Here is a 22,377-nt window from a genome sequence, read left to right on the forward strand (position 1 = left end):
ATTGAATGTTTAGCTTTCTAAGAAGTGCCTGCCAAATCATCTTCCAAAGTGACTATAATTGTATATAACAATCATTGGTATATAAATGATACCACTTTACTGACTCTTAATTGGTATTTGCTAATGTCAATATGTAGTGTTTTGGCAGGTACCTAAAAACATCTCCTTGTAAGCTTCATCCTCATTGTCCCAATGTCTATAGTTGCTGAGCACAATTGCATGAATGTATTTGCATCTGTCTATCACCACAACCCCAGTGCCTGTTCATGTCTTCTCTGTTTTATTTTAGGTTTGTTTAATTTGTCCTGAGTTTCAAAATTCTTTATATATTTGAGATACTATTCCTTATTCATATATGCATTTAAAACTGTTCTCTGCTAACCTGTTGCTTTTATTCTACCTATTTCGCTAAAACTACAGTTGAGAAAAAAGTTTGTCATTTTAATTTAAAATTAAATTAGTCTGTAGCAAAGAGAGACAAGGCAAAGAGAAGATTAGTTACTTTTTTCATTGCTGTGAGAATAAAAATAACAAAGGCATTTTAAGAAAGAAAGGGTTTATTTGGCTCATGATTTCAGAGTAAATTCCATTATAATAGGGAAAGTGTAATGGGGCATGAGGCAGCTGTCACATTATGTTCACAGTCAGAAGATGGGTATTTATATACACTGGAATTCACTTTATTTTTGCATTTAGTTCAGAGCCCTATGGGATTCTGTCACTCACATTTAGATTGGGTGCTTCCCCTACCCCTTCAAAAACTTTTTAGAAAGACCCTCAAAGCTTTATTTTCATGCTGGATCTAGTTTCTTCACTGAAAGCTGACAGTGAAGAGCAACAATCACTACTTGCTTTCATCGTCACAAGCTGCAAACAGGATTTTAAAATGTGAGAGTTTTCAAGACAGAAGAATGATGCCACGATAATACTAAGTCCCTGAGGTAAAAGAAGAGCTTTGTACAATTAATACAGAAAAAAAATTACCATTTGGAATGTGGAAAATAAGTCAGGGGTTGAATGAATAATTTGATACTCAATGCAAGCCATGATTTTGCGTCCTGAATAGCAGTTGTGTGCGCATGAAAGTTTTCTGTGCATATAGCTATTGCTTTGAGTATCTTAATTGCAAATATTAGTTAAGGCTACAGATAAAAATCCTTGTAAATATATTTTGCCTCTGCATCCCTTGTCAGGGTCACTTTGGATAAGCCATTGTATAAGCAAAATTAATATTTCCCTATCACTTTCATGCACTTATGAGCAAAGATTGGAATGCCCACACAGTCAAACAAAAAGACAAAGATAGAAAAAAGCTGTATCCCTTTTTAATGCATGTAATTTTGAAAAGTTTTAAAGTCTTAACGTCTTTTTCAAACTCCCTTCTTATCCACCCATCCAACTAACATATACTCTCCTCAAATAATTAGCAAAATATTGTACAAAACTTTCAAGATTTTGAAATGAAGCATGGGCCCTTCCATTGAACAACTCTAGAATTTCAACAAAGGCCATGAGCGGTAAGTGGGAGAAGCAGGCACTGTATTCCTTCACAGAGTCTAAAATTTTAGGGAATGTTCAGAAGGAAAAGACAGTTAAATCTTCATTTTCAGATATTTCTCAACTTTCTAGAAACCGACAACTTAGTTTTATCTAAGTTCAATTGCTCTCTTACAAACAAACAAACAAACAAACACAGTCCTCTGAAGGAAGTTCATTCTACAAGATGATTGAATTTTAGGAATGACACAGAATACAGGAATTCATAGGGTAAAAAATATACATATGTGAGTCCTATGCCAAATGCTAGAGTTCTTAAAGTTGTCAGTCAAGATTAGAAATCACAAAAAGAGAGCTTCAAAATATAATAATCTCCTGAATCGAAGGGAAACATGAAATTGCTTTGCGCCATATTGAAATACGTGTTTTGAGCCCATAATTTAACATTTTATAAGCATAAAAAGATCTTATGAAACATTAATGTTGCCTAAATAAAGAGTCAGCAAAGTCAAATCCCCAGGGCTGATGAAGTCATGACTCGTGGAAGAGGACCTATCACTACCATTTTGGTGAACTAGGATTGTCTCTGACTATATTCTAAACATCTTTCCTTACTCTCACAGGTGAGCATTGTTGTAGACTATTATTTTAACAATACAAAGACATGTAGTATTTGTTTAGGCTGCAGAATGCTACTTCAGTTGTGTAAAGGTGTGTTAATTTGTTTGTGCTGCGTTTGGTTAACTATGTGAAGCTATGTGTTCCACATGTGCCGCTGCCTGGAATTTCTTTTCTACCAAAGCCAATCATCTCTTAGCCCCAGCTAATTTTTTTTGGAATATTTAAGTTCTCATCACATTGCAAAATTTGAAATTACTTAGTGTTTCAGCTGTTAATCCAATTGTGGGTCATGGTCAGTTAATATCTCCCAGAAGTTGTTAAAAACCATTAAGAGCTTGTAATTGTTCTCTCCTGATTTGCACTTTCTGTGGCTGAATCATCTGTAAGTCTCTTTTATATCCTAGGTAATTAAGAGAATCTCCTCTATGTATTTTTTAAGAGAAATTTGTAATCCCCAACAAGGCAAAATTCTCTTCACTTCATCAAACATTTTAAAGGTATCTGCATCTGAATCAGCTAGTAAAGTATCATTCTTATGATGGTAAATTACAGACAGAGGGAACTGCTTACAAATTATATTTCTGCTTACATTATATTTTCTAATTGTTTTTGTACAAAATATGACACAATATAGTGATCTTTAGCATCTTTTGTGGGAGACCTTCCCACAGATATCTCCTAATATTCTAGGAATTATATATAGGAACTCTGAAGGCAAATTTTCTGAAATTCTATAATTCATTGACCTTGATTACCACAATGAAAACTTCTGACATTTTGATTTTTCTTAAAATTTCTGGAGATCAATTCTCTTATCAAAGCAGCATTGCAAGTATCAGATCCAATATTCACTGTATTTCACATCTATTTATTTATGGGTGCTGAACTTGCCTTCAGATCATTCTGTTTCATTCTGAAATAGCATTTTCAAAAGACAAAGGTTAAATTAATATTTGTCTAACGTCTATTTCTGATATTATTGTTTGCAAAAATCAGCAGAGGCTTCTTTTGGCCCTTGTATAATTTTGTTAAATGACTCAGTTCTTTTTCCTAATTCTTCAACCTTAAGCATTCAAAGTTGCTAGATGACACAGGGCCAAGGTGTGAGCGTCAAATCCAAATTGTCGTTGCAAACCAGCATACTGGCTTCACTGAAAAACTGCTCTTGGGAAATATCAATACCCCAGACATATTTCATTGTCCTATGGCCCCAACTTTCAGCTTTCCACCATGGTTTCCACTGCAACTGATAAACAGCTCCCCGTATTGCTGTAACCGAAACTTTCCAATCTTGTGGATAATTCTGTTCGAAGTTGCCCATGATTTAGCATCTGCTTCACATAGTGTAAATGTGAAATATTTACACTATTCCTTAGATCTCCTCATAGCTAATATTTATACAGGTTTTAGGTTAACTTTGGCAAAGTGTTAGGGGTGCCTAACATGTAGCAGTTATTCTTTTATGTTAAATGGAGAAATTAAATTTGATTTTCTAATAACCTTGGGCCTCTCCTTTTCAGTTTCATCATGGAATGGAGTGGTAGACTATGCTCTAAATTCTTCTGTCTGTGTGTGAATATTTAGCTTAGTTTCATTATATTCTTCTAATGCTTATATTCTATCAGTAGTAATCCTTCCTAGGCTTTTTAATCTTATTCATCAATTTTTCATATTTTTCAGAGTTAGCAAGCCACTTTTTAAACAACAAAATATGAATTGCCAAACTGATAATAATTATTACCAACACTTTGTCAATCTCAGCTAAGTTGGTTATCCATTCACTTATATTTTTCCATTTTCAGACCACCCATTATACAACTATACAGTGGTCATAGTGAGGAAGAGCCACCTGTAGGATATAGCCAATGGCAGGAAGGTGAGAGTGTGGCATTTGTGACTGAGATGCACAGTGGCTGAAACATTTGGAGCTAGGATGCTCGGCGTCCAGTAGCTGCTGAAACTTTGGAGGCTGTGGAAGTCTGCAGGGAGTTGTGTCGGCAGAAACCACCAAGGAATTCTTCTACTATTAATAAAATCTCGGGAGTCAGATATTTTGCGTAAAATCCTGACAGATCCAGATCAACCAGCTGTGCTTGCCTTCACACCTTCCCAGACCGAAACAAAAAACAAAACAAAACAACAACAAAAAAAATCAAAAACATGATTCTTTCAAAACCTCTCCATACACTTTTCTGTGCTTCTCTATTGTGTCCCCAAATTGTATTGGTCCTCCAAATTCTCTATGGCTACTTCCAAGCAGCTAATCATGAACTCTACTCCCTGAATCAAAGTTAGCTTTATTAATAGTCTCTGCAAATCACAGTGAAATCAAACATTCAAAATAATTTCTCCATTTAGTTTTGTCTACATGACTTGCCCATCGGTGAGAGTAGGGTATAGAAGTCTCCCACTATCAGTGTGTGAGGGTATGTGTGATTTAAACTTTTATTATGTTCCTTTTACTAACGTGGGTGCCTTCGCATTTGGGGCATTGTTCAGGTGAATTTTCTTTTGATGAATATGAGGTATCCTTATCCACCATTTCTAATTAATTTTGATTTGAAGTTTACTTTATTAGTTATTAGAATGGCTACCTGAACTTTCCTTTTAGGTCCATTTGCTTTGAAAATATTTTTCCAGCCATTAAATATAAGGTAATGACTTTCTTTGGTGTTTTTATATGTTTCTTGTATGGAGCTGAAGGTTGGATCCTTTTTTCACATCCACTCCATTAGTAGGTGTCATTTTATTGGGGAATTGAGTTCATTGATATTATAAGGTACCAATGACAATGATTGCTATTGATTATGATCTAATCCTTGTATCTAGGGTTTGGGGTGATTATAGGTCTAGGTACTGATTTCTAAGTTTGTCTCTTTGTTGCATGGGTGGTTTGCTCCCAGGTTTGTGTTAGCTCTCTGATCTTCTGGTCTATGTAGCAAATAGTTCTCACAGCCAGTGTGGTCTCTAATCCAGCAGGAAATCAGGCCTGATTTGAAATCTGGATGGCCATCATAACCTTTGATCAATCAGGGGGTCTTTGCCAGAGTTAGAACCAGGTACTCAGTGATGAGGAAGGGAGCAGGAATTGGAGTATTCTGGGGGAAGACTGAGAGAATAGAGGAGGTCTAGATACAGACAGTTTATCTGGAGTTCTGTTAGCCAGAAAAGTCTCTGGTCGAGGAGTGGGTCTTCACCTAAATTTTACCTACCTGTTTCTCTGGCTAGCATACCCTGCATCTGAGAAGGGCATATCTGCCAGAGTGGGGGATTGGAGCAAGGCAGTGGAGGCAGGTGATGGAAGGAGGAAGGGGTGGCAGTGGGTTGGGTCTTTGGGAATTTAACAGAGGGAGTAGAAGACTTCCTCAGGCAGCCATGAGCAGCAGCCTACCTGTTCTTTTTGATGGCATGGCCTGCACCAGAACAGGGGCTGTCCTGAAAGTATCTATTTTCAATAAAACAAACAAACAAAAAGCAAATGAAGAAGTAAATAGATATATAACTGAGAAAATAAAGCAGGAAAGCATGTTGAGTTCTAAGTCTGAAAAGACAAACACAATTTTTTCAAAAGTTCTTTCTAACAAAATAATGTTCCTGTCAGGAATACTGATAGTCTTAAGGTTCAACAGAGCTAAAAACGGGTGACTTTACAAAGCTGAATGCCTGATTAAACTTAATTTTTATCTAAATATTTAGTAGTTTATTCAACAGGGTCCAGGGCTTTCAAGATCTAAGGTATATAAATGAGTTATATTTCCAGGAATATACTTTTCTTGGGAAAAATTCTTTCAAGTGAGAGTGGAGTTCTTAAGAACACCCTGCTATAAGAATTTCAACAGATGATGGTAGGGAAATCCCAGAGATAAGTTTATCAGCAAACAACCTGCTTAGCTGTGGGCCATCAGAGCACACCAGAGGTCTGTGAGTCAGTGAAGTCCAGAAAGCCATTTCGAGAGGAATTGTGATTAGTGAGAATGCTTATTAAACTTCCTTGTAACTTGGTAAAGAAAATATAGTGTACCAAATGTTACACCTTTTAAAATTTCGTATGTTATCTTATTAAAAACAGAAGAGATCCTTATTCTAAGCTCCTTTATAGACAGCCCAAACCACTAAAGTTTAAAAGCGCAGTCACATCTTTTTACAAATTATTTTTTGAGAATTGTTTGCCATTCTTTAAGCAATGGATTCTCTTAAGACAAAATGATCAGATCCAAGCTAACTCACTTGCTAGCTTTTCTGGTACCACAAAAGGTCATCTAAAACACTGACTCAAGATAAGTTCATTAGAGGAATGCTCAGAAGAACACTGAAAATTTCAGGGGCTCTTGCTCTGACATGAGATAAACGGCCATTTGTTTTTTGCAGAGTAGACAGTTTGGAAGCCTTTGTTTTCAGGCTAGGCATTAAGAATATGATGCTTTGGGGGAAGTACCCTGGTGAAGTTAGATTTCCTAATTTGCAAGCGTTGGTTGACCTCAACTCTTTGCCTGACCTTAAATGTGAAACTTGCATATACAGTTTTCTGTTGTATTAATTAGTTTTACATACTTAAGCAGCAAATGCAAATTTATGCTAATCAGTGCTCCCTTCTCATGTAAAGCAATATAAATATGCGTGTCCTAGATTTCTTGAATATAGTTTCCAGTGTGCATTTTTAAATTAGGGAGAACTTTTAGTTTGGTGTTTTAAATGCAGTGATAGATACAACAACAAAAATGAAAATAAATAAATAAATCGATAAATAAATAAATAAGAACAAAGAAACAAAGGAAAGAAGGAAGAAAAGAAAGAAAACCACCTTATTAATTTTTAGATATCCTATAAGGATTAATTAATTTTAAGCCCTTCAAGTTTCTTCCTTTAGAGGCATTTTTTCAATCTGAATTTCTCCAACTTTCGCCTAGAATTTAATGTCAGCTTTATTAATGGATTTTTAAAATGCTTTTAATTGAACTAGAATTGCATTGCTTTTCACTTCCTTTCCTCCTTTTCCTTTTTCCAGTTCCTCCCATCTACTCTTCCTCATTCTCAACCATCCACTCTTAACTTGATAACCTCGTTTTATTTTATTACTATTGTAACATACATGTATATATGAGTACATGTATACATTTGCACAGATAACCTCTTTTTATTTTATTATTATTGTAACACACATGTATATATGAGTACATGTATACATTTGCACAGATAACCTCTTTTTATTTTATTATTATTGTAGCATACATGTGTATATGAGTATATATAAACATTTGCAATTTTCTGCTGAGTCGGGTTTTGTTGTTTGTGTGTATATGGTTTTAGGGTTGACCCCTCCCTCCGTTTTGAATAATCAATAATGGGGCGCATCCATGGGAGATGGTAATTCTTTTCCCAGCACTCATTAGTTGACTGTAGCTCTTTTGTCTGTGAATCCTGACAGGTCAGTAGAAGATTACAACCACAACTTTTAGCCAAATTTTAAGTGAATTTTAATTAAATACTTGCAGGGATGATGGACTTTGGCTAGATCCATTTCTGGGTTATCAGAAAATGGCAATAAGTCACATTTTGCAGATACTTAAAAGGCAAACACATAAGACTAAGCATTGCCCACAAGAAGTAGAACAAATAACAAAAATGCAAAGACAGATATTGGGGTTCAAGCTGAAGATCTGAATAGCAAAGCAACCAGCCACTGACTCTTATCTCTACCTCAGTCCAAAATGGGTGATCCTGCCTCTGGTAATCCTCAGGCTAAGACTGAGCATGAGATCTGTCTTCTTTCATCTTATATTTCTCATATAAGTGCTAGTGCTGGTGTTAAAGGTGTACCCCACCGTCGTTCAGTCTCTATGAGTAACTATAGTGGCTGTTGGGATTAAAGGTGTGTGTCCCCACTGCCTGGCCTGTGTAGCTGACTATGGAGGCTGTGCTGCATTCTGAACTTCAGGCAAGCTTTATTTATTAAACACAAATAATATACCACTATAACCAGGTCCAATAAGTATCAAGCATATGTCTTGACATACTTCCTGCCTATGTACCTCATAGCTACATGTGATCAAGCACATTTGCTGCAGTTGAGTCACGCAAACTTGTTTAGGGGAGTGAAAATGTGCCTTATTATCTCCCATAAATAAAAGCCACCAACATTTCAGGAAATATCTGTCCTGGGGCAAGTGACTTGCAGATCTGAAGCATTTTGTTTCTATAGATTTCTTGGCATAGTAATTAAAACTTAAAGCCTAGCTTTGGTTCTCACAAGCTATTGGTGAGGCCCTATGAATTGCTTTCCCTTCCAACTTCATGTGCCCATTGATCTTTGTTTTAAAGAATTTTGATAATCCTCCATGACATACTTGTAACAAGCAAAAAGAAGTTTCCAAAAACCCCAACAACCACCAAAAGTGTAGATACTGAACATTTTCTTATTGCTAAGGAGCTCTGGGATTTGTTTTATTTCTTTCGAGCAAGTTGATCTTCATTACTATATTAACCAAAATGTCTTTTTATTTATTAAGCAAACCTTTTTAGCAATTAGGAAAATATAATTGCACAAAGAAATTAATCTTAATATGAATTTTTTATTTTATTTTGCTCTAACTCTACTCTAGGCTGCTAAATCAGAAGGCTTCCCAAGTACAATCATTGTTATTGTTCAGGCATTTCAAATTTTACATACATTTATTTATGCTTTTGGAGTATGCTTCCTTATTTACTATCTCATCACAGTGAGCAAATGCCTGATGCAAACAACTTAAGGAGGCCTCATTTTATGTCATAGTCACAAGAACATGGGGCGTGAATGTAGGATAGCTGCTCACATTCAAATGAAGTCAGTAAAGAAAATGCTGGAGTTTAGTTGTCTTCTTACTTTTCCTTAGTCATTCAATCCAGCATGTCAACCCATGGGATGGAGCATGTATAGAATTACACTAAGAGACAACCAGTCAGAGAGAACAAAAACAAAAACAAAAAAAATAAGATAGCAAAATATCCCTGACCATCACTCAGGAAAGAGTCAGGATTCCAAAATACCATAATGTACCTTAAGAGTGATTACATGAGATTTTATTAAATTACAGAACAAAGAAGGTCACATACCAAAATTTTTAACCACAGGTTAAACAAAGCCAGGAACACTCCTCAGTTATTAGACAACATCCTTAGCTTCTGGACTCAAGGAGGTTAGTGTATTGCTCAGAATACAGTGTAATGGTTTGATAATTGCAGGGTGTTAGCAAGATGGTGGAAGGCTTCCAAAGGGAACAAAGAGTGAGAGTCAAAGTAATTTGACTCTCATGCACAATATTTTTCATCTCCATAATCTTGAAGTTTAATCATTTGGACCTTTAGACTCTTTAACCTGGGTGTAATTCCCTGTGACCACAACCACTTTGGGGTATTTTGTGTTCAGATGGTGAAGATGATTTACTGCAATGCCTGACTTAGCAGAGAGAGGAATGCTGCTCCACATATTACAAAGCTCTTTCTGTTTATTCGTGGTTTTTAAATGTGGCACCATGTTCTAATCTTCAAGCGTTTGTACTTCGGAAGGCATTTAGTATCTCTCAGATGCTTTGACATGGATAGTTGGAGCAAGCATCATAACAAACGTTTTCTTCCCTCTACTTGTAAATATACCTCTAAGGTTAAACTGAAAAATTGCAGTAGAATAACATTTATAATTTTAAAAAGAAAATATAGTTTAGTAATTGATTCCCAAAGGAGTTCCTGCGTTCTTCATTCCCATAGCATGTGACTTCAATATAGATATAAAGATTGTGAGTGTAATATTCCCAAACTCTCCAGTGTCAGAGTTCAAAGAAGTAATATTTCTCAGGTGCAAGAGTTTAGAATCATTAAAGAGCAGTAAACTGGTGAAGAGAAAAGCAAACTTTCTAAAAAATGTGTTTTTGTAGTCAATACTTTATATTGTAAAAACATTTTCACTATTTCCTTGAATTCATTTAATACTCATCCAATCCTTAACATATTTTTCACTTGTTTTTTTTTTTATCTATATACTGATGTACCCATCTAGGTATCTACACAACACCTGTAGAATCACTTGAGGAGGTTGGTTCTGTCCTTCAGCTGTGTGAGTCTTAGTGACCAAATCCAAATCCTCAGGCTTGGTGTGAAGTGACTTTCTCCTCTTAGGCATCTTGGTGGCTCCAAACCACATGCTTTAATTTTTTTTAACTGTTTCTTTTCTTTGTTGAAGAAAATTTTGTCTAAGTATTGCCTTAGCTCTAGTCCTTATTAGACCTTGTAACGAAATGCCATAGAGAGCATAGTTCCTTTTCCTCTGACAGTTTGGGGTTCTAGATGGCTTGAATGAAGGTACAAGTAGCTTCACTCTAAAGAGAGCAGCAGCTTCCTGCTGTAAGCAACAGGAGTATAGCTAACCTCTAAGCTGCTTTTTCTAAACAATGTGGACTCCACTTGGGGTCATGAGTATCAAAAATCAGGATGAAGCTTGACACCTGTGCCTTCATTTTGTGTCTGAAGGTATAGAAAGAAATACATTGCTTTTATAGTCTCTTGCTGAAACACTATGGATTTTTAGAAGAATAACACCTAGAAGGATATATCCTTCCCATTCTTAGATAAAGACAATTATCCATGAAGTCATGAACTAATCTGAAACAAAGGGGATAATCTGGTATAAACCAGTTTGGACATGTCAAGTGATGAAAGCCATAAGGAGTACCTGGGCCACTGGGCAGAACCAGAATAGAAAATTACCAGTCAGACAACACTTTCACTGAGACTGCTTCATTATGCACTCACACTTCCTGCCTGGTTCCCAGGCATTTGTCTACAAGAGCTTAATGCTTAAGAGAATACTGAAAAGATAGCTTTGGGGATCACAGGGGATTTTTCTCTTTTCCTGTTTCCAACATGATCACATTGAATACAGTCCCCTCATGTTTCACCAGTAGTCATCTCATTGTATGTCATTGTGTAGATATACCACTGCATTTTCTTTATTCATTCTTCAGCTGAGGGGCATCTAGGTTATTTCCACTTTCTAGTTATTATGAATAATGTTACTATGAACATAGTTAAGCAAGTGTCCTTGGGGTATGATTGAACATCTTTGGGTATAAGCCCAGGAGTGGTATTGCTGTGTTTTGATGTAGACAGATTCCCAGTTTTCCAAGCAACCCCGATACTGATTTCCAAACTGGCTGTACAAGTTTACATTTCCACCAGCTGTGGAGAAAGGCTCCTCTTATCCCACATCCTCTCCAGCATATGCTGTCATTAACATTTTTAATCTTGGCTGTTCTGAGAAGTGTAAGATGGCATCTCAGAGTCACTTTGATTTGCATTTCTCTGATAGCTAAAGATATTGAAAACTTCTTTATGTATGTTAATATAGCACTTGAGGTTATAGCTAGAGCATAAATGTAGCAAAACAGGATCAAGAGACTAAAATTGGAAACAAAGAAGTCAAGCTTTCACTATTGGCCAATGATATGATAGAATACATAAGTGACCCCTAAAATTCTACCAGAGAACTCCTACAATTGATTAAAAAAAACATTTAGTAATGTGGCTGGATACAAGATTAACCCCCCAAAATCCAGTAGTTCTCATATATACAAATGCTAAATGGATTGAGAAAGAAATGGAGAAACAATACCATTTACTGTAGCCAAAAATAACATAAAATATCTTATGGTAACTCTAAAAAACAAGCAAAAGGCCTATTTAACAAGAATTTTAAGTCTTTGAAGAAAGAAAACAAATCAGAAAATGAAACGCGCGCCCATGTTCATGGATCAGTCAGATTAACATAGTAAAAATGGCAATCTTAGCAAAAGCAATCTACAGATTCAATGAAATTGTCAACAAAATCCCAACATGATTCTTCACAGACCTTCAAAGAATACTCAACTTCATATGGAAAAGCAAAAAACCAAGTGTAGGTAAAACAATCCTGTAAAATAAAGGATATTATGGAGGTATCACCAAACCAAACTTCAAGCTGTATTGTAGAGCTATAGTAATAAAAATCAGTTTGTTATTGGCATAAAAACAGAAATGTAGTTCAATGAATTTGAAACAAAGACTCTGTCAAAAACCCACACACCTAAGAGCACATGGTTTTTGACAAAGAAATCAAATGTATACAATGGAATAAAACAAGCATCTTAAACAAATGGTGATGGCTTAATTGGATGGCAGCATGGAGAGGAATGCAAACAGATCCATATCTATTACCTTGCACAAAACTCACGTCCAAGTGGATCAACAACCTCAACATATATCCAGCTACACTGAAGTTGATAGGATATAAAACTCAGTGATACAGGAAACTACTTCCTGAATATAACACCAATAGCATAGACACTGCAATCAGAATAATAAATTGGAGCTTCTGCAACTGAAAACTTCTGTAAGGCAAAGGATATTGTCAATAGGACAACACAGCAGCCAACAGCATGGGACAAGATCTTCACCAATCCCACATCTTTTTTCTTTTTTATGAATATAAAAAAGTTTATAAAAAAGGTTGAGTTCATTGTGAATCGCTATAAACATAACAAGAAAGTAGCTTTCAAAGCTTTTTTTTTTTGGCTCTTTGAGTCTTTCTTTTTGTCTTCTTTGATATCAGTCAGAGTAAAGGCATTCAGTTGTTTCTTGCATTTCTATGCTATGCGTTAGTACATTCATTTTCATCTGTTATGATTAGCCACACAGAGTCTGAAAATTCTGATATTTCTATGAACAGTACCATTGGAATACTATCTGTCCATAACGCCCCCCTTCACACCAAGGAGAAACCTGGTTCACGTTAGGTGACTGGTTTCCTAACAAGAATGTTGAGAGGACAAAACCAACAAGTTTAGCATGGGGAATGACGTAGAAAGAACAGTTCCTTTCCTGAGTTGTTAGGAACTATGAGAGAGCATACAAGAAGGACACATGATATTCATGATCCGGACTCCCACCTGTCAATGTTGGGGCTTTCAAAGACATGTAAGAGGGTATACCTTATACACTACTGATGTTCTAGGGAGGAATTCATATTAATCAGTATTCATTAATGAGCCCAAACCCTGGCCTAGCATTGGTTCTTGTCTCAACCACCAAGTAGAGGTACAACTGAGACTACTCCTAGAAGTTTTGAAAAGACAGTTTCCCTGAAAACATTCAGCCATTTTTTAAATTTTTCTAGATTTACTGAGCACTAAAATAGTTCATTTATGATGTGTATGTAAATATTTATTAAATGATATTTGAACTTTCAATTATGATATTCATGCATAGGAGTTATAACCTAGCTTCCCCTCAACTTTTCTCTTCTCTATAGAATTTGTGACAGATGGGGAGAAAGAAAACAAAGCTAACCATTGGAAAACCATGCTGTGGCTGTCTGATCAGAGGCATAAAGTTTCTCATATGATCAGTTATCTTAATTTATTTAATCCCATCATACATGTAATCTGAACTTATCTTTTATTTGCAGTGTGTTTAGGACTGCCAATAATGTCTTTGTTCATAAATTCATAACATGTGAAGAATAAGGTTAATTTTTTTCTGGATCTTTGATGAGAATAAAACTATTCATTTAAAATTATAATATGTACAAATTAACATACAAAAATACATTTTAAGCTATTTTGATGAGAAAAATATCAATAAACATCAAATATCTATTTTGTTAAGATGCAGTTTTGTCCAAATTCAACATTTTTATAAAAGATATTTCAAAATTTAAATTTATTTAAATGTATGTAAAAGGTTTCCAGTGCTCAAAATTCAATATACTGATGTAAAACTAGAACTTTATTCTCTGTGTGAAGCAAGAAGGGTGTGTTATAAATATTCTCCTGCTTTTAGTGCCACTTTGAAAAGACTGGTTCACAGAACAAAGCTTCATATTTTTTAAGAAAATTGCTTGAGTTTCTGTAAACTCTATCAGACTTTTGACAACTTACGGCACTGAATCTTACCCAAATCAAGTTTTGGTGAAATATCTGTATTAAATTCTTCTAAATATCAACTTCTAAAGGTGGTTTTGGTAGACTTAATGCCCTACAGGTCTGTGACTAAAATTGTGTATAGCCCTGCTTGAATAAATCTGATGTGGTATAGGAATGTACTGAATTGAATATAAGGCATTCAATTCAGTACATGCAAAGTGACCAATGACTGATTTTTTTTAACTCAAAAATTTTCACACATAAGAAGGCCAAGGAATCCTGTGAACATTTTTGTAACTTATAATCTATACTACTGATGTGGAAAAAATCTGGTACCTCTGGAGCCTTGCAAGGAGATTCATTGGAAATAGTCACTTGCCTTGACTATCAAATATCAAATATCAGTGTTTCCTTGTTGCATATATGGCGTGTACAATGAACAATTAATTTGTCCAAATTAAACTGGTCAGTGGCTCTACCATTTCCCAGGCTTGTGTTCATGTACTCCTAATTGTATCATGACTGTCCGTCAGGTTTAAACAGAACAAATTAGATGAGCCTTAGTCACGTATATTCCACGAAAAGTTCTCCCAAAAAACTTAACTGTGGACATTGTTTCACCTAAACACTATATTTCCAAACAAGTACATTTTACTTTATCTGGAAAATTTTCTGTATATATGTAAATAGGAAGTATTACATAAAATAGCTTCATAATGAGAAGTAATGCCTTTCTTTAAGTGAGAACAAATATAAGTGTTTTTCTGAGTAGAAAGTTAGGGCAGCTGAAGGTCCCTGACATAATACCATCAATCATAATTATATCAGCATTTTGTGTTTAATGGAAATAACTAGACTGTTTCCTCCCTCACCAAATTTTCTGCAAAATTCTAACTATAGGTCATCTGCCTTTTGTCATCCAAAGATTTGATTCTTCTGTAACAACCTTATAGTAAAATTGTAGCAACACTCATTTTTGCCTTGGTAAGTATGTTTTGTATTTTGATGGTCAAGCTTTGTATCTTTTTTCTTTTGATATTTTTCAGGAGCAGAACTCACAAACTTTCCAGAGCAGTTTTTGAGATTCTAGGACATCAATGTTGCAACAGACGGACTAACACTTGAGAACAGACTCCAGGCACTCATCGTCCCAAACTTTGATTGGTCCTGACTCTGCATTCAGTCACTGTGCCCCTGACTGACATTAGATCAGACCAACAAGGAAAACTTTATCCTAGTGACAAGGGTCAGATGACAGGGCACTGTGATAGCTGATAATATAGTAAATTGTTCTGATAAAAGAGGGGATCTGTCAGAACCAAGCATGATATGGTAGAATAAGCTTATAGTATTAGGTAGGACCTGGGATATTGAAGTAGAAGAATTGTATATTTGAAGCCAGCCTTAGCTACATAGTAAGAACCCCTCTCAAATAACAATAATGATAATAAAATTCAGTCGCTGTGCCTGCCCTTCTAAAAGTAACCAAATCACAAGGTTTTGGAGAAATGACTTGCATGCATAGGTATCTGACACTAAGTCCTTTGCACCAGAATTCATTCTACATCAGCAAAATGCAGAGACCCATTTAAGAGAGACATTGACTCCTTACAGAATTCACATAACTGGACGTCTTCTGACTCTAGCTCCATTTGTGGAATCTTTTAGAATGGTACTTCGACATTCAGATGTAAATATCTGGCTTTTTTTTTTTTTTTGCATGTGATTCTGTCTTTACAATGTCTTCTTCCTGTAAACTTGTTAAACCTGGGCCAGAAAACTGACATACCACATAAGCTGTAAACTCAAGGTTGAGGAATTCTCAAACACAAGTGGGAATTGAAAGAAGCCCTCGAAGCTGCCTTTGGACAAAAGTATTGGTTAAGTTTGGCAAAGCAAGTAACAAAAAGGAATGTGAAAGTCTGATAATTCTGTCTCCATTTCCTCTTTGTTTGTGTTGGCTAAGGCTCAGTGATAAGTAGTTCCCTTTACCATTTTTTTCTTGAGCTACCTTGGGTCCAAAGAGGAACAAAGCCTTTCAGGGTGGGCTCTTCCTCCCAACATGGATGAAGGTTTTGCTAGGGAAAGCATGGCTGCTGCAGCATACTAAAACAGATGTGACCCTGTTATAGGACCCAGATAGAGCTTCTCATTTGATGACTATAATGAGGACTTCTTGGACCGAGTATCAGAACCAGAACTGAAGCAATAATCAACCAGACCACACCATGACCATGCCTTCTTCATTGCACACATCTCCTGTGCCCCTCGATTCTTTCCGTACTTATAAAATAAAATCCTTGTTTGTACCTGAAGATTATCTTGGAGTAACAGAATCCCTGTGTGGCCTCATTGCATAAATCTCACTCTGATCTGTACCATCCTTTATCTTATTTTCAATGTATTGAGATGAGTGACTAGGCCTAACCTGAACTACAATTAAATGTTTTTGATATATTCAACAAACAGTTAAAACAGAAACCATATCTTTTATCTCGAATGTTAGAGAACTGATCTCACCAAAAAGCCCTTGCTCTTTCACCTTTACCATCTCTCCATCGAATACCATGGAGGCTACAATTCTAGCATGTGACCGTTGGAGTCCACAAATATTTTTTCGTAGTATATTGCATTTGACATTTTTTTTAAAAAAAAATGTTCTGCCCTTTTGTGTTATCTAAACAATTGTAGGAACATTTTCTGAGTATTTTAGAAGTTAAATTAACTTTTATGACAGTTTGTACTTCAGCAGATTGATCTGTTTTAAATGGAAATCAGATCTTACTTCCCAAATGTCTTTTTTTATGAAGACATTTTCTATCCCTTCCTACACATAGTCCAGGATCTTCAGGGAGAGAAAAGAGTGTAGCACACAAAAACTACTAAGTAAATACTTCTCAGACGAACAAATTACTGTTAATTGGATGGATTAGCCAATAGGCTATCAATATTTTATTGATGCTTTATAGAGCGTAAAGGCTTTGTTTTGAAACATTGTGTAACTACCTGTTAGTACAGACATCTCAACTTTCAATTGAAACATTTGATTTTTTTTAGTCTATTTGATCTGTTGGCTAATGACATAAAAATAACAAAATATCTTGCAAAGGCTTATAATTTGTAAAGTAATCAGTCGTGCATAAAATATTTGAACTTTGTAGGCTATAACAATATTGTTATTATGGAAACAAATAATGCCCTCTGATGGCATTTAGAAATTAAGTTTGATTATAGGCTTTATGTTTCATTTTGTTGTGTAACTTAAGAAATCTTGGGTTCTGCCTAAAGATAATATTATTAAGATCTGTGTTAATCAGCTTTTCATCACAATAACAGAAGATGGACATAATTAATATATATATAAGGACATGGTTAATTTAGGGCTCACCTATGGAGATTTTAGTCTGCTATTTGTTGATCTTGTTGCTTTGGTGCTATGGCAAGGCAGCACACAACATGGGAGCATTTAGCAGAGCCATCCCACTCACTTCATGAACAAGGTGCGAAAGGAAAGGATTAGTGCCACCTCTATCCCTCTCTGCCACGCTGTCCACGACCTAAACAGTTCCCTGTAACGTCAGCATTTTAGAGGTCTCACCACTTCTGGATATCACTTATGTGGGGACCAAAAATTAATTTTCAGAAATTATAGAATACTTAGAGTCCAAATACAAAGGAACAGAATGGTATTTTGTATTGCCAACATGAATTTGTAATGCTATTCTTGTTTCCATTTTCTTCCTTTTATTTGTTAAACGAGCTGATAATTATTGGTTTTGATTTGACATTTACCTCATTTAAAAGATATAACATCTTCTAATCTCTGACTATGTATTCTCAAATACATTTATTTCAATTTTATTATTCAATTCAAGCATCAAGTGTACATTAGTATTCACAATCTTTTGTAATAAGACAGGAGTTATAAAATTGATTTGCTCAGTTTGAATAATTGCCATAGTAAATATCTAAAATTACACTTTTATATAATTATGAATTTAATGTTTATAATTATAATTATATAATAGATTGTATTAACAGGTTGCACAGTCTGTTAATGTTCAGTTGATGCTTTATAATTACAATTGTATAATTATTATACGTGCATAATTTGGGACCACAATCTCTTTACAAAATATTGCTAGACACATTACCTTACATTACATCCGTACTTCAGGTTTTAAATTCACTGAGCTGGCAGGACTTGGTAGGGCATTGCTTTAACCCTAACACTGTAGATGGGACTTTCTGACCCACCTTATCCTAGCCATTCAGTCCCAAAGAAACACACAGAAACTTATATTAATTATAAGCTGTTTGACCTATTAGCTCAAGCTTATTATAAACTAGCTCTTACAACTTAAATTAACCCATAATTCTTGTCTATGTTAGCCTTGTGCATTTGTCAGTGCAGCATTCTCATCTAGTTTTCTCTGCCTTTGGTTGGCAACTGTGTCTGGCCTCTCCTCTTTTCAGAATTCTCTTAGTATGGTTGCCCTGTCAATACTTCCTGCATGGCTACTAGCTAATCAGTATTTTATTAAATCTCTATGAGTGACAAATCTTCACAATGCACAAAAGCATTATCCTATAGTACAGCACTCTAGAGGCAGAGTTTGATGCTAGCCTGTTCTACACAGAATATTCTAGGTTAGCCAGGACAATAGAAAGAGATCCAGTCTTAAAACAAGCAAGCAAGAAAATAAACAAAGACTGTGAAATTCATTTAAAATGAAAAAAGAAAAAGAAAAAGAGAGGAAAAAGAAAAGAAAACCATTTATCTAAATCACAACCATTAATTAGATTTTCACTTTACTATATTTTTTTTATTTTATTTGAGTTTTTAAGCTTCATTATAGATATGATGAGGTTTGGATTTTTAAAATTAACAAGCCCAAATGCTATGGAAACAATTACTGTAACAGAGTCCTAAAAGTCATGACTATAGATTTTACATATGAAACATTATTGAACTGAAAACACTAGAGTTGAGTACTGCAATCTCAATATTGGAAGTTTGTCTGCTAGTGTCATGACTCAGTGGATGGAGCATTGTAGTTTGGATCCTTATCCTCCACATGAAAAGTAGATAGATACATCTGTAAAACCACTCCTCTACCTACAACTCAGAGGTCTATAGTGGAAGGGTGGTCAGCATGAGTCTTTGAATCAAAGAATTGGATGTTTGCTGTGAGTTTGTGTCTCCTAGTAAAGTCAGAAAGTACACCCGCAATGTGTAACCCATATGAATGGCTAAATATAAGCTGAATAAAGAAAACAACAGAAGACATGCTAAAGTGGATGGGAGAAAAGGTCACGAGGCCTCAACCCTAAACAAAAGGCTATAAGACTAAGAAATGCTGAGAGTAAAAAAAAAAAGTTTTCTCTGGGGAAAAGCATATCAATTGGTTATCCAACCAAAGGTGGGCATGAAAAAATATATATACAACTAACACTATACAGACCTAAGATAATGTAGTATATATATATATATATGTATATAATGTATCATATATAATACATGCACATATATAACAACAACTAATAAAAAGGGAGGTCATGGCTTTGAAAGAGAGCAAGGATGGAGACAAAGGAAATATGGCAGGGATGATATGGATGGTGAGAATGATGTAATATAAATTATAATATAATCTAAAAACTAAAATAAATAACCACAACAGAATCTAGTAGTAATGGCAACCTTCTTCAAATCCCAGTACTCTGGAGACAAGGACAGGAATTCCTATAAAATGGTAGATTAGCACATTAGTCAGCTGCAGGATAAATAAGAAATTGTACTGTGGGGGGAAAAAGTAGAGACATCACTGAACACATCCAACATAAATATCTTACCTCTACATGTGCACAAATGAACAAGCATCCACACACATGTAAGAACACACCTTTGTGAACATATACATGCAGGAACCATGTAGATCTATGCTTTCCTTCTAGTCTAATAGAGACAGGTTTTGGAAAAGTCTCTTTTCACAAAGCAAGTTCTAATTTTTACTTCTTTGTTCTTTTGTCATCTTACCTTTGTTATTGTCAGTTTAGATAAGAAAATATAAATCTTGGATATTTCAAGCAGTGAGAACATTAGTACATAAATATGTTGGGTAGCATGAAGGAAAACTTACATGCCTCAGAAAAGGGAGTATAGGGAACTCTGGGGTCTGTTGTTTAACTAACTGACCCTCTGTGTCTTCTCTGTGTAATAAACATTCATCTACCAATGTGTTCTTAAAAATTGAAACTGAGTTTTCCTGTTTCACTATCTGGTATTAGGGGAAAAATCCTTTCACATCAAGTGTCCTTCATGGCAACATTTTTATCAGAAATCTAAGAATGAAGAGCTCTGTGAAATATCATTTATCAGAGACTAGTTTCTAAAATATTGGCAAGTATGAAAAATTTAGGAATGACACTAAATCATGCCCCTTAAATTGCTCACTCAAATTATAGAGAGTATGTACTTTCTGGGTGTATATACATGACACTGTATCTATAGCGTCAGGCACCAATTCCTTAAGGCTGTTTAAAATTGATATTATCTATCTATCCGTCTTTCTGTCTGTCTGTCTGTCTAATCTCCTAACATTACAGTGGCCATCAGTCTTTTATTCTCTTCTCTCAGTCATCAATGATTGTATGAAAATCTTTTATTGTTGCTATCATATGACATAAAATTAAAGTGAAATGCATAAAAGAACTCCTCCAGTTTCATCTGAAATAGGTTCATATGAACTCCTTGATGAATTCCCAGCTGAAAGGAAATGATTTTATTTCTTTGTCCAAACATAATTGAGATGCTTTGTTGACTAGAGTCATCGGATTGAAATAGGTCCACTAGACAAGAGTATCTCAACTAATGATCTTTGACATTGTGTTTACTATTGATAAAATCTGTAAATTAATAGTACACTGCCGTATGTCAATTGAACATAATGAAAACAAATTGCTCACCCTTCAGACTTTAGAGGGTTTTTTTGAGATCTAGTCACTATAAGAAATAAGAAAAATAATTATTAATTGAAATAATATTTGATTACCATTTTGAAAAGTGCCTCATAAATCTTCAATTATTTTTGAAATGACTGTCATTACTGAATATTAAATGATCTTTTTTTTAACCATATACCAAAGACAGGACTATTTTCATGTCATTAGTTCATTGGGTTTAAAACAATTCTATAATCTAAGTATCATTTGTATTTATATTTTCTAGGTAAAAAAAGTCAAGCTTGGAGAGTTCAAGTTACTCACTCAGAAGTTCACAAGACACTGGAGTCATTATACTGTAACAGTTCCTTTTGTAATCCATGTATTTAATCCTTATCCTAGATCTTAAAGATACTTCTTTACCCAATAGTAGCAAAAATAGTGTGTGTTATGGCTATTTGTGTTTGTCAACTTGATTACATCTGGGATTAACTAAAACCCATGATTATGGTAAAATTTTGAGGGAATGTTTTCTTAATTAAACTAATTAAAAAGACTTACTAATTTAAAAGATTCTGTTATGAATCTCTGGGGTGGGAAAAATCCATCTCTAATCTGAGCCACTCATATATAAAGGAATGGAAGAAGGAAGAGCCCTCACTATATTGCTCTCACTATAACTGGCAAGTCTATTATTTCACTGACATTGCAGTGTACTTCTTCAGGATTCTGATGCATATTGCTAATGGATTCATGGGCTGGAAAACTACTGGCTTCTTGGACCTTCTGTTGGTAAACAGTCGTTGTTGGACTAGTTGGTCCTCTCCTTTAAGCCACTGTAATAAGTTATATGTGTATGTGTGTGTGTGTATAATATGTGATATATGCGTGTATGTGTGTGTTCTATCAGTTCTTCTCCTATAGAGAACCTTGACTAATGCAGGTGCTCTTAGCTAAAATCTCTAAACAATCAAAAAACCAATCAAATTTTTCACAGATGAAATGGTACAGGGTAAATACATCATTCAGAAACGCGGGAATGGGACATAGAATGGAGAAATGGGAAAAGAAGCAAGACCAAAATTGAGCAGGACTTATAGTTCTTGTGGTTATTTTCTAGCATGCCAGTCTCAGGGTAAACCCCAAAGTGCTTGGGTAGCTTGGCCCCCAAAATTTCATTGGGTTAACCAAAAGGCCTATTTTATGGTCTAGCTTTGTTGATTGCCTGCGCCCTTTCTCAGCAGGTATTCAATATTTCTTGAAGGACTAAATTCCTTCTGTCTGCACTGTCTTTAGCGCTAACTCACAGCTTCAGTGATCGTCCCTCAAATATTCCCTCCCCCTGTTGTGGGGCTTTCCATTCTTCACTGTGGAATAAGCATGGGAACGT

This window comes from Myodes glareolus, chromosome 17 (assembly GCF_982192425.1).
Source record: "Myodes glareolus chromosome 17, mMyoGla1.1, whole genome shotgun sequence".
Lineage (NCBI taxonomy): Eukaryota > Metazoa > Chordata > Mammalia > Rodentia > Cricetidae > Myodes > Myodes glareolus.